Raw genomic sequence first — 20,662 nt, forward strand, 5'->3', positions numbered from 1 at the left:
CTGAAATGGTCTTCTCATTCAATTTCCTAAAATCTACTATACCCAGACTGAACCATCATTCTTAGGTACCGCCAACAAAGGGAAATTAAATGGTGACTTTCCTCCTCCCACTTGTTAATCTCTTGTTTAACCTGCTCCTTAACCTTTTGATTACAGCCGAGATGAAGTCTCACACTTCCCACAACCTGGAGGGTTTTTAGACGGTGGGCATCTGTAGCATGCTACCAGACGCATGAAAAAGTAAACAATCATTGTAATAGCGTGTGTATTTGTTGTTTTGCTACAAATTAACCTGTTTTATTTTTATGATAACATTGTGATAGTAGCCATCTATAATATATATAATTAATGTAACAACACAGGTAAATAAACATAGGATCAGTACTATATATCGGGGTATACTGTTGCCAGAGGTATAAGCACTTCACTGATTGCGAATGACAGTCTTCTTTTTTCTTTTTGTCATTTTCTCTCATTCTGTTTGAATCCGTAAAAGGCACCTATACATCGCAGTTGAATGTTGTAGTTACAAATTATTCGTATGTCCGTCAGAAAACTAATCATAAAGAACGTTGATCATTTTTACGTTTCCACCAGCTCGGCAAAAAAAAAATTATAATTATTATTATGAAAAGCGAGAGAGACGTGACAGAATAAAAATGTTTACCAATGATATATTCCTTCTAATTGTACACCAATGACATTGGAGAGTACTCTAATTTTAGTAGACATAATTACAATAATGGTTGCAAATGAGCGTATCGCTGAATATATATTAACCCCATTTCTGGGTGATAATTTTAGCAGTGACCAAGCACCCAGGTGACAAGGGATACCATATGTAGTTCTCGAAATGAAGTCATCGACATTGTGTGAGATCTTATCTAAGAGACTAACATTGGCATTTGCCTTACCTTGGTTTTACCATTCAGACATACACATAGAATTATAAAACTCTCTGGACTATGGGTGATTTACGAATATATTTACTAGTTTATGTCAATCATACTTTATATTTCAGCAATATGGAATAACTTCTAATATCTTATTATACATTCTTGGAAGTATATAGGAATTTTACCTGTTCAAGTACAATACATATTTTTTAGATGTATATAGGAATTCCTCTCAGATATCATTTACCTTATTTGTGTTACACTATTATTTTAAGACTGCTATTCAGAAGAAATAAATATCTCCGACACTTCTATAATACTGGGAATGCCGTGTTACCAGGGAAGTGTTTATGTGAGAGAGAGAGAGAGAGAGAAACCATATAATCGGTAAGAATGGCAGGTATTTATTTTTCTTGGTTAGTACAGCTGCTGCCAAATGATAAATCAACACTGAGAAAAATGATACTATCTTTGTGTGCCATATAAAGTAAATAATTTATATAGGATCAGATTAAAAGGATAAAGGGAGACGTATAATTGTTTCCCTTGAGCCTCTCCTTTACCTGTGAAGATTATTCTAGCAGATTATACGTTCGCAGTCTACAAGTGGTGAATTCTTTTGCTATTTTTGGCCTGAGCGATGTAGGTAGTTGCAAAAAAGACTATTAGACATCCTAACAATTTTCTGTGGTCTGAAATTTTTGCAGTATTTTTTTTATTCGTTATCTATTCCCCATTCACCTTTTATTCATATTATGAACGGTATTCAGCCACACGCGGGCAAAAAGAAACAACCTCTGGGCTATAAAGGGATTAGTCATTGTCCCGCAAAATGGTACCATGGCCATGATGGTACACGCTGCATGGGGCAATATAAGTACTCACTCTACCCAGGATTATTCGTAGCCTAAAGGAAACCTTACCAATAATGCCCGACCCCTTCTCTTCTTTTCTTCTATGAAGTAAATGGAGTCAATTTCTTTACTGGAGCAGTAGCAAAATATCCGAATATAGAAAAATATTAAAGATAGCAAACTACATATATATATATATATATATATATATATATATATATATATATATATATATATATATATATATATATATATATATGTGTGTGTGTATATATATACAGGGTGTCCATAAAGTTTGGGTACATGGTAAAAACACATCTTCTTAAAACAAAACAATTTTATTCAATTTTAATGTTAATAAATAATATTTTCAACATGATTTCCTCCATTTTCAATGTATAATTTGATGTGCTTTGCAAAATTCAGGTGAACTCGGTGGAATAGGTCTGCATTGCCGTCGATTTCAGTGCACTGACTGATAATGCGTTCTCTCATATGGTTTAAATCTGTAATCCTCATCGAGTACACTTTCTCTTTTAGCATACCCCAGAAAAAGAAGTCAAGGGAGAAAGGTCTGGTGAACAAGGGAACCACTCCACATGACCTCTTCTTCCAATCCAGTGAGGCAAAGTGTCATTCAGCCAATCTCAAACAGCTGTAGCAAAATGGGCAGGGGACCCATCCTGCTGAAACCAGTCTGGAAGTCCCTCACCTAGGCGCTCAATTTGAGGTATTAATTTGTCTCTCAGCATGTTCAGATACGTCTCACCCGTTACATGCTCATCAAAGAAAAAGGGTCCTAGCACATGAGCTTTCCACAAACCACACCACACTCTCAACTTCTGGGTGCCTTGCTGTTTGGGTAAATCCATCCAATGTGGATTGCCTTGATACCAGTATCAAAGATTCTGTCTGTTGATTTCACCATTTACATAAAACATTGCTTCATCACTGAACAACACAAAGTCTTTAGGTCTTACCATACAGCTTGATGTCGCCCATGCACATCAGATGGTTAATTCTGTTGTCCCTCTTCTTGAGCTGGTACCCATCATCTATCTTCTGCAGTACTTTTGTCATGGGAATCATGGCTACTACGAAGAGTAGTTGGGCAGTGAGTCACCTTGAAAGATTCCTCTCCTGATGTTAACCTCTGGTAGTCTTATCCCAGAGCTTGTAAGTACTGTATTCCAGTTTTGCATTGTATTTTTTAGGAGGCTGATGGTGTTTTCCTCTGCCTCATATATTTTCAGGTATTCTATTAGCCATGAGTGCAGTATCATGTCAAAGGCTTTCTTGTAGTCAATCCATTACATTTCTTACTTGGTCTTCCAGCCTCTTTTCTGTTTGATGGGTGTTATTTCCCTCTTCCAGAAGTTGACCAATCTTCTTCTATATCCTCTTTCAGTCGGGTTGCTTCTGATGCAGCATCTCCATATTTCCTTATTTTCTTCTCTTGTCCATTTCTTCTTCTTCTGGTTTGCCTCTGTAGCTCCAGTCTCTGGTTGCTGTCGTTGTGGTGGTCAGTTGCTGGATGACGACCTCCAAGTACCTGACCATCCTCCTCTACTCATTGGGCTGTATACTGGCTGCCGGAAGAAACTCCTCTGTTGCCAAAGGTTCCATTTGCCTGTTGTCGTTTAATATTTCATTTCTTTCCATCATTGCTGAGTTTTGCTATTTAACCCATAGCTGGACTCTACCCCATCAGGGATAGGTACTCATTTACAGTTGAGTGGACTGAGGAAATTGTGGTAAAGATCCTTTCCCAAGAAATCAACGCCGAGGTGAGAGGGCCACCCATCCAGAGACTAAACAGCCACTTCTTCTTCTTCTTCTTCTTCTTCTTCTTCTTCTTCTTCTTCTTCTTCTTCTTCTTATTATTATTATTATTATTATTATTATTATTATTATTATTATTATTATTATTATTATTATTATTATTATTATTATTACTTAGGAGTATGAAAATAACTTTGCATTAGAGCTGTTACTCACAGAATTATTACTCCAAAATTATACGCAAGAAGTGAGCCAATCAGAGATTGCTTCGGCTGCATGATCTCTTTTATATTTCTACCCAACACATTATTACGGCCAGTAATCGTATTATAATACCTCACATGAATAACTTGGGAACTTACCTTCAGGAGGTAATATTTTCTCACGGTTGGTTATTCTTTTGTCATTAATTACATGCCATACGTTTTACATTTTTTATCAGATTATATTACACCTTCTGAATAAATACTAAGCAATCCTCAGAAAATAAATCAGTGACCCATTTTCATAATGCGAATTCTATCAAGGCGAAATAATAACTGAAATTTTGTTGTGAAGAACGCTTCACTGCTATGTATTTTTGGATCCGGTAATGGAACAATTTGTGTATATTCTAATATTGGGAGTTCATGAATAGTTAAACAGAGCTGTGATTAAAATGAAATTCGTTGAACATTTCGTGTAAAAAAGGGTTAGTGAAATAAAAAAAAAAAAATCCTTTAAATGTTGAAAACTCTAAAGCGTTAATTGGTGTATACATTTTTTGCTGTTGGATGTAAAGTTGTTAAAATTTATTTGACTGCTTCGTTTAGATCGCCATATTCTTTATGCTAAATTACATTTTTCTTCATCTTTATTTGGTTAAGTTTCAAATGATTGTTTTTTTATTATTATTATTACGTGCCAATAACAACTGTGATTTGAGGAAAAGAGGGCAATCGTTACTGCAAGACTTCTTCCAGAGCTAAAGCTTTGTGAGAACAGACAGAAATCTCAAAGAAAGCCGCCAACCTCTCATAAATAAACTACGACAGCAACTTCCGAGATTCCTGGTCATGTCGGGCTCTCATCAGAATAATTCTACCCGACCCATCAGCTAAGGACGATTCAGCCTTCCACTCCAGCTACAACCAAGAATTCCCAATTGAAAAACTTTAACCAACCAATCTTCTTCCCCTCTCTCAACAGCAATAATTTTCCTCGAAAATACAGTAAATCCATCTTTTCATGAAAGTTACCTGTGATGACATTTTTTGTCATTGTAGCCAGCTTGTCATTATTCTGCGTAACTTCAAATGTAATATCTTGATAATCCAGGTATAACATCCATATTTCACTATCAGTAAGAAAAATTGATTCCGCATTATCCTCATGAAGTTCCCCCTTCTATTTCTAAAGGCAGTTCTCTGGTATTCCATAAATGTTCAGTTTTCTGTACTTTACTTACTACACAAAGCCAGTGATTGGGTTCTTTTTCCTTAATGACCACCTTCCATAGACGCTGCTCAGTGATGTTGGTTTAGTTAATATTGCTGAGTCTTGCAGTCCATAGACTGGTGTTCATAACTCGATTATTCTAACATCTCAAAATCTCCCATTACAAATACAAAGAACAGGAGGAGGAAGGTTCCCTGAGCAATACTGAGAGTAGATTTCCACTGAAAAATAATGCAATACCCCCCCTACCCCCAATGCCAGCATGTCCTGAGGAATGCCACAATACTCGATGGCAACATGGACCGCCACTCCCTCCACTTCAAGGAGTCCCTTGCCATTCCTCGGTGGAAACTTACTCTCGTTGTTACTCAGGAAACTCTCCTCCTGCCAGCTAGTCAGGAGAACAACGAGGTGGGCCCGTGGGATAACGCTACAGCTGCTCTCCTGCACGAGCCATGAGCAGAGCCCCCCCCAGAAACAACCAATCAGCGACCCCGTCGGTCAACCAGACTCACAGCCAGTAGGAGAATTCCTTGAATGACCAACCAATCAAAAATCGCCTCCCATTTTTGCAAACCATTCTTCGAGTATAAACATACTATCCATATGTACTACTGGTGCGATTCTCCCCTTGTAGATGATAGAAAGCACTGCCGAAGCGTCGTGATAATAAATGAACTTGGGACAACTGCTTCACAATTTACTTGCTGAAACGGAGAAATTTATGAACCTAGTTGAAAAGGGTGCAATATAAACTTAACGGCATACAGGCTGCCATTCTTGTCAACACTGTTATAACTGTTATTGTTAAAGAAGACTACAGTCGAGGACATATTACTTGTTAGGTTATTTTTCAAATTCTTCCAATTTCCTTTTTTTTTTTTTTTTTACCGAGATGTTTCTCAGTATCTCACCAAACTGATGGAGAACGGAAGTGGATGCACTGAAGTTTTGAAGTTTCAGTTTATTTAATATTTACAACAGAATGGAATGTATTTAGCTTTGATATGAACATTATGGCGCCTTCAAGCTAAATGAACAACAATGGTTGCAATACCAGAGAGATATGCACTAATGTTGACGGAAAATGTCAATAAACTAATCGAGGAGCCATTTCCGGCCCACGTGAGAACATTACCTTGTATCGCAGCTGCCGTGAATATCAGTTGCCCTGACGGAGTATTGACGTGTACATCAACGTGAAGTGGGTCCGATCTCTTGTAAATAGTTAATGCTTAATAGAATTATGGTCTTCAGTACCCTCAACTTCAATTTCCACGAACTTTGGTGAGATCTTGAGAAACATCGCCATGAAATAAATCAGGAACATAGAAAATGGAAAACTAATTGAACAAGTAAATGTCACATTTACTGCCGTTCCTTTGAAAAAATTTGCTCCTTAAGTAAGAACCATCCTTAAAATACTTATTTATGTTATTATTCTACTGAATGATTTAAAGTCATATTTAGAAGGAAACTGTTTGGATGCAATTTGATAACGTAAGGAACATGCTGTTGCAAAGTTATTGAATTATGATTGAAATTAGAAACATCTCCAAACTTTCCATGGAAATTTCTTCCAATATTGCAAGTATCATCAGCAAAAGAAACTAGTTAAAATGTTGCCAGTCTCTATGGAAGGAAAGCTGTCGCAGCAAAGTTTATATAAGTCCCATGATGAGCTATAGTAAATATCCATAAAAACCTGAGTGTCATCTGTTATAATTCAGATTACACATGAATGTTATTGAACATTCATGTGTATGTGGATGACATACGAATATCCACACACACACACACACACACACACATATATATATATATATATATATATATATATATATATAAATATATATATATATATATATATATATATATATATATATATATATATATATATATATATATATATATATATATATATATATATATATATATATATATATATATATATATATATATATATATATGTATTTATATATATATATATATATATATATATATATATATATATATATATATATATATATATATATATATATATATATATATATATATATATATATATATATATATATATATATATATATATATATATATATATATATATATATATATATATATATATATATATATATATATATATATATATATATATATATATATATATATATATATATATATATATATATATATATATATATATATATATATATATATATATATATATATATATATATATATATATATATATATATATATATATATATATATATATATATATATGTGTGTGTGTATGTGTGTATGTATGTAATATATGTTGTGTGTGTATATGTATATATGTATATATATATATATATATATATATATATATATATATATATATATATATATATATATATATATATATATATCTGTGTGTGCGTGTGTGTGTGTGTATTGACAATAGGTAAACCTCGCACACACTACCCCATCCTCCAAGTACTTGCAAGTGAGAATAATTTTACTTGTCTTGAAATCACGTCCATTTATTTCTTTTATCCCAACTATAGCTGCGGGTGGAAATTCGCCCCTATTTCATCTCCTCTCGCCACTACCCTACTTGGGAAAACCTTTAATTCTTTCCTTGCTCTAGTGACTGCCAAAGACCTTGGTTTCAGGTGCTGATTCATCCGGAGAATGCTAATCCTGCCTGAGGCAGGCAAAGCCAGCAGAGGAAGAAAGCCGAAAGAGAAAGTGGTGCCTGTGCCTAGCAACTGACCATGTGCGTGGCCCCATCTTGAACACCTGGCCGAATGACCTGCATGCCCCGCATGTGGACCATATAGAAAACGTGACACCAGGCGAATGACAGTGACGGTGCATAGAATGAACAATGCCATAATCCCGACGAGGGCTTAAAAGGATGAGCGAAGACCTGGCCACTCTCAGAAGACGTTGGAACTGTCCAAGGACACTTGGTCCTCCACTCTGATCCTTGAGCTGACCCTTGCAGTCCAGCATGGCTGTCCCTGAACCTACAGCTTTCTTTTGTAGTGAAGTCCCTTAACACTACCCTCCACTGCTGGCCCCCGAGGAACTAGGAATCCGTCTCCCGACAAAGGTAATGTACAGATCTCATGGTTCTTAAGTTAGTCACGTTTCTGTTATCATTTACTATTTTTCCGCTTCCTTTCTAAGGCGATATACCTGCAGTGATTAACATAAAGATACCTACAGTGAACTGAATTATTCATTTTATTACTTAGAATTAGAGACACCAAAATCGAGGCCCAACTTAGGTATTTCAACCTAAAAAACAATAAAAACAATAAAAACGATTAGTCCAGTCACTGCTATCAATAAGAATTTTCAGTTTTCTGTCCAGTTTCCTTAGGGCATCTGTAGTCCTACGAAGTTTTCGGTAAATTTCTTGTCGCAGCGAGTCCTTCCAGTCAGCCGGAATAGAATGATTGAATGAAATTCTGGCTTTTTCTAATTCCTTAAATTTTTCCTTCTCTTCTTGCTTTGCGGTTGCTATATAGCTTTTTAACATCATGGCACTGAATTAACTGAATGGGTGATGGTCATATCTTCTTAAACAGCGTGGTAGCAAGGATTTAGGGAGCACTTGTTCAGACAGACATTTCTTCACAGATACTAGATAATTGAACCCACAACAAGTTTTATAGTGAAAATAACATGGAGAAAGAAACCCTAAGAACATTCTTAGCTTGCCTTATTTTAGTGGTTTTGAAACCATGAAATCATTGTTAAAATCTTTCAATGTCAACCTGGTTTTTTCCTAAAATAACACACTAAAGGAATGTTAATAAAAAATAGCCCTGAGAAAAGAAACAACATGATATATAAATTTCCATGCCTGGACTGCTCTTCATTTTACATAGGTCAATCTAGTAAGGATTTAGAAATGAGAATTAAACAGCATGAGTATTCTGTCGAAATTGGCCAAACATCCAATGCAATATTCATTCATTTAAGTGAAAACTCACACAGGAGGAATTGGACTGACAATTTAGTAATTCGTAGATCGAAAGAATTCTCTTCATGAAGTCTTTTAGAATTTGCAATTATACAGCTTACTTCCAGCTGTAATTTCAACCTTAGCCCTGGCATGTATTATCTGGACCCCTAAATTAGTAAAATGTTCAAGAATGACCTTAAAGATAAAATCACTGTCTTAATTACTAATTAGTTACCATATGTAATATATGTTTTCTATGCATTTGTATGTTTAATAGTTTTTTGAAATGTTCATTGTGCAAAAATTCTTATTGTTTCCCAAAAGGAGAAAATTAGGTGTTGTACTTTTATAAATATGTAATCAGCTTATTCATTTTGGTGGTTACTCCTTTAATTGACTCCTTCCTGCTTCTGAGCCAGTCGGGCCTAATACTTTGTGAAACATCTCAAAAGATTTACCTTTGGTTTGGTTTGGGGTCCACTAATTCTACAACTGTGCTGGATTCCAGATGCATCTGTTCCTTATAATCCCCATCCTCAGGGATATCTGTAAGTCACCTGTCAATTATATGAGCTTGCTTGCAAACTCATTTTTATATTTTTCATCAGTCTGCTAGTAAAGGACCGTTGTGTCGAAAGGCCTAGCAACCACTACGTTGTTTCTTTATTCCTTTGTGGCATTTGCCTTTATTTATACATTCTTCACGTTCCATATCTTCGTGAATTAGTTATGAATACACACACACACACACACACACATATATATGTATATATATATATATATATATATATATATATATATATATATATATATATATATATGTATATATATGTATATATATATATATATATATATATATATATATATATATATATATATATATATATATATATATATATATATATATATATATATATATGTATATATATATATATATATATATATATATATATATATATATATATATATATATATATATATATATATATATATATATATATATATATGCTGGATTCTTATGGCGTCACAGGTGCATATCAGTAGTTAAATTTATACATGCATTACGGAGATTAGAAGAAAGGATTATCATAGAAAATGAGTCAGAAAAAAATTACGGTTTCTCAATATTTTCAATTAAGAATAAAACGCAAACCATTTAAAATGATTCCAAGAAAAAAGCCACACTTTTGCTTACTGCAACCACATATAACCGAAACACTCCTCTCTCTCTCTCTCTCTCTCTCTCTCTCTCTCTCTCTCTCTCTCTCTCTCTCTCTCTCTCTGCAGCAATTACAGAGAAGGAAATTATCCTTATATTCTCAATATATCGAAGGGAGCTGCGACTTAGTGGTCATATATTCCCCGTTTTCCCCTTAGAGTTTTAGGATTTTGGTAACAATTGTCTTCAGTTTATTGTTATCATCTTAGAGCATTTCGAAATTATTATCATTAAATTTATTATTTTTTTTACTCCGAGATACATTAAGGGGAATTCGTTATTTTTCTTCAATGTCCAATTATCGTAGGTTCCTCCCTTACATAGAAAATACACTGCAAAAAATAAAAATTAAATACTAGCATTATTACAATCACCATTATCATTTTACCTGAAATATCCTGAAAATTACCCAGATTTCTGTAGTAAGGAGGGTTAACATATGAAAAACATATCGTAAAAATCTAGAATTTACGAAAGAGAGAATGAGAAGGTTTCATTGGACCGAAGGAAACATGGAAAGATAGGTTTAAGAGAGGTTTAATAGAGGAAAACAGAATGAAGATGTACGAAAACGTGGCATGATAAATGTACCACTCATGTGGTTTGCATATACTAGTAGAGTAATCAGGCAATCGGTAATTTTAAAGTGATACCATAGTCTACTCTTTAGTGTCATATTACAAATGTGTCTCAGAAATAGTTTCATCCCTTAGCCCGCAAAGGGGCACTTGGGTCTTAAGGGGCCTGACCCGGACGTTTCTGCTTAAAGATGAAATTCTGAGCTTTCAGGCTTTGAAGTCAGAAGTCGACATGGAACATATTTGATGTGATAACTTTAGAATTAAGAGATGAGCTATTTGATCCCAACCTTCATGATACCAGATAATATTACACCAACATCTAATGACTGGTTAGAAGGATAATTACTATCCTAATTCTCTGTACAGGTTAGTATCGTTGGGAAATTCTTATGCAAGCAAGGAACCACTGCATGACTTTTCCCTTCAATTGACAATATGGTGGATAAAGTAGAATTACAAAGAGACGTCACCACTCTTTTTCATCAGACCAAAGAACTTGGTACAGAACCCCATCCAACCTCAGAACAAGAAGAAAAACATGACGCTGAATGATACTTAACGTTACTGTACTTAGCGTGCTGACAGCTTCACCAAGGATCAACACTACAACTACCATTATATCTTCATATATCTTCATATAAAATCCAGATGGTTCAGTGGAAACAAGTGCAAAGCAGTTGTTTAAGGATACGATCTTGTTTTTGCACGTCCTCCGATGAAAATACCAATTAGGAAAGTTTCTATTCACCGATGTCTTGACGATGACAGCTTCCACCTCACGCTCAGGATGTATGATGTAAGTTAGATTTTGCCGCATGCGTGAGGTTTGATCAGATTCGTCGACACTGTTTTAAAATGTAAAGAAGCGAGCAATTGTGACTATACTTCAATGAATATTTACATGCTGAAAAGGCGGGAATTCCTAAACGTCTACGATTTTGCATGATACAGGTATTATTAGAATTTGTGCTTTTCATTTGCCCCCTAGATTTTGGAAAGCGTTTGTTATCAGCTCTAGAGATATCGTTTCTCAGGTTTGAATTGCAGCTTGCATGGAACTCTAGGATTTCTTATTCATTTTTTTAAACTTGATGTTGAATGTGTGTAACTTCCAGACTGGAAAACTACTTGAGGTTCGACATATTTCAAAGCCGTATGAATTCATACTTGGCAATCGGTACAAAAATGCTTTTATCTCTTAAAACATCTTTGCTTTGTAGGAACATCATGATGTTTCCTATAGATACTAGCTTCATATTTCCTTTTCCATTTGCAAAGACTTTAATGGCATTATATAAGAATAACAGTGATAACTTTCACCCTGTATGTTGGTGACTTAATGTTCGTGGTTGAAATTGTCTTTCCGCTGCTAGAAATACCTTAGACTTTTTAATATGATAGCAATTGAATAATCTTAAATTTTTTACGAACTAAAGATATCAATAAAAACACAAGAATAAGAATTAATAACGGACAAAAGAGTGAATGCTTCGAAGTTCGGAAAAACAGGTCACGGATCAGAAAGACGTGTTTTCTTTGAGGTGAATATTAAGCAAGATGAGTTCAGGAATTATACCGGAATTATATTTTGTGGAAGACAAAAATGTACTCAAGACAGTAAAGCTTTAATGCAAAAATGTTTAAGAAACGTATCCGAGTCTGATCCTTAATATTTCGCATCTCAGATAAGCGTAGAATTAAGAATCATTATTCAGAAGGAGTGTATTAAAGGTTCTGAATAAATGACAAAAAATAAATCACCGGTGCATATTATAAAGAAACGAAGAGTAACTGAACGAGGATTACTCAGTCACAAAAATGGAAAAAAGAACTTAATACGAACATTGGTAAAATTTCCCTGTAAAACCAGAAAAATTAACATAAAGCTAAAAAGGTAAACAAAGATGGCGGCTTAAGTCTGGATAGCTGCAATATTCAGATGGTTAAAGGTGAGGTGCAGGATTTAGTTTTGAAAATAAAACACAACTTTCGTTAAGGCCTATAATTTGCTTTGTGACTCTTTCGTATATAAGTCATTGGTCTCAAAGGTAGTAATTAAGCCATTCACTAAAAATATAAAAAGAGTATTGAAAAAGAATGAAGACATTGCTACCCAGTTTTCTCCAGCGTTACCATACTGATACGACTGGTTGAAATGCTCAAAGAAAATAATCTTTGGAGCTCATATTTAGGTCTGTAAGCTCTGTCTCGTATAAGCTATCCAATGTCTTACTAAATTGCTGTCAACGCATCGGCGGTGCATTTTTATTCATTCATAAGACCTACAGGAAAAATGAGAAGACATCATGATCAATTCCGACTCTCCATTAGTAAGTTTTAATTCGTTCTGTATTAAAGTATCTGAAAAACGAATTAACTGATTGGATATACCACTAAGAGTCAGTCAGCTTTTGGAATGAATAATGGTCTTTACTTGAGACTGGAATTTAATTTTCAATGGAAAACCTTGGTAGCTAAATTTCGGTGTAGTAGTTTTTTTTTTTTTAATTTTATGCATAATTTTTAAAATTTTTTCGGAATACGTTTTCGGAAATGTATTCCGAAGAATGTTCAAATACCTGCACTACGTTTTCGGAATATATGACATTTTGTTTATATTTCCTAATGAAGTACTGACTTTAATTTTTCAGCAATTACAAATTACAGAATGTAAGGCAAATAGGTAGAGACTTGTGTTTTCCCTTCTCAAATTTTGGTATTTGCAAAGGTAAAGGCGTTAAATCACTGTATACAAAAATAACTCTGTAGAATCTCATAGGCTTTGATTACATCAAATCAGTTTTGAAAATCTGCAATATAAATGTTACTCTCTGATATAATAACACTATAATGAATAAAAATAACAGGCTTATAAGAAAGTATCCTCAACGGGGTAACTGTATGGGCTGTGATTTATATTATTTTGGTCAGACAAGTAAAGAAATAAATGAATCAGCATAAGAATTCGGGCTCGACTGAACAAAAGAATGATGGTCTTTCCGTACGTATAAAGGGAAACTCACAATGAATGAATTGAACCCATAATAATGAGATGTCAAAATATTCTTTTCAGAAGTCTCATGGAGTTAGCATTCATGCAGCTAACAAAGGGAAATGACATTACTGAGCTCAGGTCTGTACGTTTGACCCCATTCTACACAAGATGTTCTAAGCAGTCTTGAAAGAGACGCTTAAGAAACTCAATAGACCTTGTTAACGTCTACTGATTCTTCTCGGCTCATCCACCTACCTCATTATCCCAGACAGTTGTTCGTTATCTGAAAACGTTCTCTGAAGTAACGTCCTTTGCATGCATGGAGATGGTTATATACCCGTTTTATCTGATCTACTGCTTGTAAGTCCAAGAGTTTTTGTCATCATTTGTTCTACTGTTTATAGTTTGCTTGAACGTTTCTCATGGCAAAGGATATACATCTTGTTTACACACAATGATATAGCCTGAATATATTATATATATATATATATATATATATATATATATATATATATATATATACATATATATATATATATATATATATATATATATATATATATATATATATATATATATATATATATATATATAAGGATTAAAATCCAATAAAGAGTAGATGAAAAAATTAGCAGAAACACAAACTAGGGAACTCGAACTCTTGACTGCAGAAGACACGGTATATAAGATTATGGCACATCCCAGAGTTTGGGTTTATGATTTATATTTGGTCAACACCCAGAGTAAGGAGTGAATTCAACGAAAAAGACCTTTTTCGAAGCGCTGGTATTCCTTCTGATTTTACATTACAAAGCAAATGAGAGATGCAGAACAGTTGGTAATTCGATGTGATTATATTTCACTTTTCTCAGAGGGAAAACTGAAAAGTAGGGACTGAGAGGGTAATGGGATCCACCTCATGTGAAGCCTGGGAAAAGCATTGCAATTCCAGTTTCATTTCTGTTAGTCATGACGTTTCCTACTCGTCTAATTTTTGTTGAAGAATAAATGCGTTTTAAAGATAAATCATTTTATGTAATTAGTTATGCATATTAATTATATTAAAACGATTTTATTATTTTTAATACTGTCGTATCATTTCTTTTTGTAATTAACATTACTTTAATACTTTCTTTTATATATTGCACACTACATTTTCGTTCTCATTCTGAACAAGTTTTTAGTGTTCGAGTTTTGAAAACATGCTTTTCAAGGACTCACTTGTAAAGTAATGTTCACATAAAGCTTTTTTTTTTTTACCATAAAAGACAATTAATTACGACTGGAAGAAACTAAGAAAATGGTTGCATCGTAACAGGTTAACTTCATCATAATTTCACATCTCCACCATCTGTTCAAGAATTCCGCACTCATTATCAAAATAGCAGGATACCATAACCTTTTCACAGTTTAAGAACCACACTGAATCACGGGTAGAGTCACTCTTTTGGGCTTAGGAAAGACTAAACCCAGAAGAAATCGTTATATGTAGAACACAAAAAAGGTTTAATTTCTAAACTAATTATTCATGTTACTTGGTTTACAAATAGAAGAAATATATCCCTGTAGACAACATTTTGTTTGAGAATTTCATAATTCCTTGGTTTATATCTTAGTAATCAATCAGTACTTTGCTGGATAAAGTTTTAGTTCAAAATAATAATAAATGGTAGGCTTATAATGACAAAAATACCTAAACTATTTATATTAAGAAAACTGTATTGCAGCTCTTTGCTTAGATTTTGTCTTCCAACACAGCTATGACTTTGGTGGACATGATTCTTCATTTACATATCGAGGGATTAGTTTCCACTGAGAAAAAAAGAGGTTTAGTGTCTTCCCACCAGTTATTTTCTTATTGTGCATTTCAGAGAAGCACCGTTTCATTTCTTCGTATTGGATTTTATTCTGTAGTGTTGATAATCAACAGAGATATCAATTTCCCGCAGCTTCTGTCATTTATTGCCAAATCTCCATTCCTTCTTGCTTCAGCTCACTGAGTTTCAAACCTGTTCCTTTCTCATAAGTTTTCCTTCATTGCAGCAATCGGCCGGCTATTTTATTAACAAATAGAAGGATGCAGGTGTATTCTAAAGACCTCCTGGAACAAACAGCAGTGAAGTTTGCAAAAACTCGCCATAAACAGCAAATATGACATTACTATACAATTCTAGTAACTTGGTATTCCATCCATCGCATTAATTTGCAATGATTCGCTTCTTTTATTCTTGCTATTTTATGCAATATTTACATTAGATACTATTTAAAATTATAAGTTTACTACAGCCAGTTTTCAATATCGTTTTTCGACGGTTTGTTTGGATATAAATTAAATGTTATTTTCCTTATAGCTTGTTTAAGTATCGTCTACGGTTTACTTCTCTTATTTTGACAGAGAATGAATGTTGTTTTTCTATATCTCGTGTCTGGATGAAGAATGGATGCCATTTGTTCCACCCCTTATTTAGTTAAAGGCTGGATGTTGCTTCCTCGCTCTTTTGTCTAGATGAAAGCTGACTTCGTTTTTAAACAAAGAAATGAAAGGAAAGCTGTTAAGATATCTTTGGTTTTACAGCTAAGGAAAGTTGCACTAAGGGATAAAGATTAAGGGTACGATTTGGGGAAATGGATTCCATGTCCTAGTGGCTGAAAAGTGCAGAGAGAGAGAGAGAGAGAGAGAGAGAGAGAGAGAGAGAGAGAGAGAGAGAGAGAAGTTACCAAACAGGCGATGCGGCATTACTGTCCATTAGTACAGAGAGAGGAAGAGAAGACGAATAACAGGTGGAAAGTAGTACATGATAGGAAACGATATAATTGTGAGATAAGCGCAAGGTAGAAATAGGTGGTATTGGTAACAGAAAGGGAAAAATGTTATTTCTATAACAAGGACATACCCGATGGAAGACCAGACGAGAGACTGAACTAAACAAGAAGTGAATGATGACAAAAGAGAACGTAAGATAACGAATAAACAGCTACAACTGACTATTGGACTTAAGACAAGAGAGATAATTCCTGTGATGCAAATAAATAAATAATTAAATAAATAAAAAGGTAATATGAAATCGACAGGAGGAGGAACAGATATGCAGCACGGACGTGGTGCGAGACGTATTGAAAGGGATATTAAAGGAGAAGAGGCAATGGGTGGAATGCTTTTTAGGAAGAGTGACTGACGATGCCACAAGAGGAGAGATGTTTAATTAGAGAAGATTTGCAGAAAAGGGAGGCTTCAGATTAATTTCTCCGTTGGGAATAGAAGTAAGAGAGGAAAAACAAAGGGAAAAAAAAACGCTAATAAAAGAATAAAACTGACTGAGAGCCAGACGGAACAGTGACAGATGAAATGGCGCAAGCTCTTCCGAAAGAGACAAGAAAAGTGAGGGGGGGAAAATCTAAATGGGATAAAGACCATAAGTCGAAAAGAATGTCAGTGCTCAGAAAGTGGGTGAATATTTCAGCGCACCTCTGCCCCCGAGAGTCGCAAAGTCAGGGAACGGAAGGAAAAACTTATTTATCGGGGATAGCAATCGAAATAAGAAAAGTGCTTTTGCAGAATGAAAATGGAGCATAAAAACTATCCAAAAAGATACGATTAAGCTGAGAAAAGCGAGACGAGCTAAGGGACGGCAAAATTCCGTAAGTAGGAGGGATGAAATGAAACGAGTTATATGAGAATACGCGAAGAAAAAAAGAATACTTTACAATGACCTGCCAACTCCTCGATTTCTTCACACTTGGGGACCTATTGTCACTTCAAAGCCTAAAAACCCGTTGGAGACACAAGTACAGGACCTAACAACTTAAGTACAATGCATATTTCTACACGACCAATTTTTAACTAATCTAAGATGAAACTGATTATCATTATTATTCTAAGACAAACAATAACGTTCTTGAAAGATGGGGAAAGAGTAAGACTTTCTTTTCTCTTGGTTGTAAATCTTGGTATATTGTTAGAAATACACTTTAAACCTTGAAGCTTTGCGAGGACTAGTTTCCTCATCGTCAGAGAAAATTAAGTGTAATTTTAACAGTATACCAAGATTTCAACTCAAGAAAAGTACCTTATTTTGTACTCATCATTATTATTATTGTTAGACGAAAAGACCCCTCACACTAGAATGTGTTGCATTGTTAAAAGTCAAAACAAACTTTTAAGCTTTTTCTAGCTCCCGTTTACCCTTTTCGGAGGTATTAGATGCTATTCAAGTTCCAGGATAATCGTTCCACATCACGTGCACCATCTGTTTGGATGAAATAACTGGCAAATCCAACGCTGACTTGACTTAGCTTAGGTTATTCTATAGCATTATTGTCTTTATAAAATAACCCTCCGTTACCAAAGTCCTTCTTATGGCCATATGCAAGTATTACATATATTATATATTGCAACAGTTTTTAACCTCTTGCTCAACCTGCTCCCTAATCTTGAAAGGTAAATGACGACGGGACATCATTCGGCTTCGTCCCTCCGGCATTGGTTCCGTCATGAAAACACACGTTTTTCTGAAATCTGAGATGGTCTACCGAGCTATAAATAACACCTGAATCATTGCTCTCGGTTCGTTCCGTCGTCTCCGAAGAAGGAAACAGTAGTTTCCCAAAACTTAGAGGATGTTGTCCTTTTAACCAACGTGTTTACAAATTTTTATTGCTGAGAAGTATATTAAACATTAGTAGCATTTAACAAAATGAACCTTTGGTCGATTGTAGAGTCGTGTTCAAATGTGATGCCACACGATTCCTTGTGTATCGTTCAAAAATCTCAGATGCAACGTGAAGTCTTCTGCAGTTTCCAGGTAGTGTTGTTAAACTTTTTTTTTATTCAGATGTTACACACGTCGATAAGATTGTAAATTCATGGCTATTATTTCCCTTACACACATACATACACACACACACACGCATATATATATATATATATATATATATATATATATATATATATATATATATATATATATATATAAGATAAAATCCACGAAGGAAACAGAAACACTATATATATATATATATATATATATATATATATATATATATATATATATATATATATATATATATATATATATATATATATATATATATATTATGTATATACTGGTATCATTCTTAATATACGTGGAATTAATTGAACATATACACATGGAGTGCTGTCAGTGCCAGGGCATACACCTTGCTGCTCGAAGTGGTCATCAAAACTACCCCTGCTACCAAATAATCCCTGAATTCTCTTTGAAAACGATCTTATTCCTGTATCCAGTTCAAGCAGAGAAGAGTAGGATTTGATTTCTTTCCAATTAGAGTTTTCCAGGATTGCAATTGAAGAGCATTTGCGGATTTCAAATATGAGGAAACTTGCCCAAATGCAGCATATCGTATGCATGCAATGTTAACTAACTAATGCACTAGGTATTCCTATCTTTGTCGATTTTAAACGCGTGGACGATTGTTTTGACGAAAATGAGTTTATATTCTAAACTAATTATTCAGCCGAAATTGTGACGAATTAGAGAAAACAGTTCAACCTTAAGAAAAAAACGCATCCAATGTTTTACTTGGGACTCATTTGAAGCTATAATATTAGCGTAGCACAGTAAATGTTGAAGCGATGTCTTACAAGCGTTAGTGGGAAGGACAAAATCTGCCGGAGAACTGATATCATCCTGCCCCTTGAATATGAGATTTGTTAGCGACTTGTAATTTGAAAAAAAAAATTGTCTTATTTTGAAAAAAAAAAAAACGAAAAAATCAGTTGGATGAAATGACTGGTGTATATTTGAAAGAAAACAAAACGTGTGAAATTGAAAAATCGAAGAATCTGTTATATAATGCATTGATTAATTATGAGAGTTACTTTTTCAATAGTTATGAAAATATTACTTTTTCTCCAAAGTAAATTTTCTAATGAATAAAGTTTTCTATCACCAAAAGGATTAAGTTTCGTCGAGGGCTTCACAATCATGAGCCAGTCTATGGAGTAATCAGTAAGGATCCATTCAGTCCCTTTCTCTAGTAGGAAGGAGGGATACGTCAACAGGAGTAGGATACAGACCAGTCAAAAAGTTTTCTCGCATCTGGAGAATTCAAAAGGTTCCGGAATAAGGCACTTGTAGTAATGACAATAAATTCAAGGCATTCTGAGGAAGCGGGGTAATGGCAGCTGGGTTTATGTCTCACTTTTGTTTAGAACTTTATAAAATTCCTTGCCAACCTATCGTTTTATTTATCATTACAGAACTTACATCTTACTAACATAGCAATATCTGTTGCAGAGAGAGAAATTGGTCAACCAATGAGAGCCTGATGATATAAGATGCAAATTATTAGCCACGCAGGTAGAAAGCAGGGTAAACCAAAAGCCATTTTAAAAAGAAACTTGTGTTTAGCTGTACGAATGGAGACTAGGGAATTCCTACGGTATTGTCTGGAACACTAATAATATCTTGTAACCTTAATGACCGGTGAGCAGCCTGGTTAGTGCAACTAAATGCTTCCGCCCTTTATTGAATCTAGGGATATTTGAATCAGAGGTTTGTGACGGACTTCGACTCAATAGACGGTCTAAGCTTGGTATCACATATTCTCTGTAGATTCGAAAAATCTCCTCTTTGTCATCTTTGCTAACTGGTCATTAGAAAATAAGATATCTCGGCAAAGATCGAAACAATTAGCTCAGACAACGGGTAATAAGCATATCACTTTATTATGTACTGAAAAGACTAAGACTACGTTCATGATGAAAACTTCCCTTCTCAGAAAGTGTTTTGGACAATAGGTAGCGTGATGGCATTTATAAAAAAACGAAATAAAAATGATAACAGTAGTCATTAATGTAGCTGTTGGCAGCAATTACGGAAATAAAATCCGGAAAAAATACATAACAGTATAATGAGAGAGAGAGAGAGAGAGAGAGAGAGAGAGAGAGAGA

The sequence above is a fragment of the Macrobrachium rosenbergii genome, chromosome 49, assembly GCF_040412425.1.
Source record: "Macrobrachium rosenbergii isolate ZJJX-2024 chromosome 49, ASM4041242v1, whole genome shotgun sequence".
In the NCBI taxonomy this organism is placed as follows: domain Eukaryota; kingdom Metazoa; phylum Arthropoda; class Malacostraca; order Decapoda; family Palaemonidae; genus Macrobrachium; species Macrobrachium rosenbergii.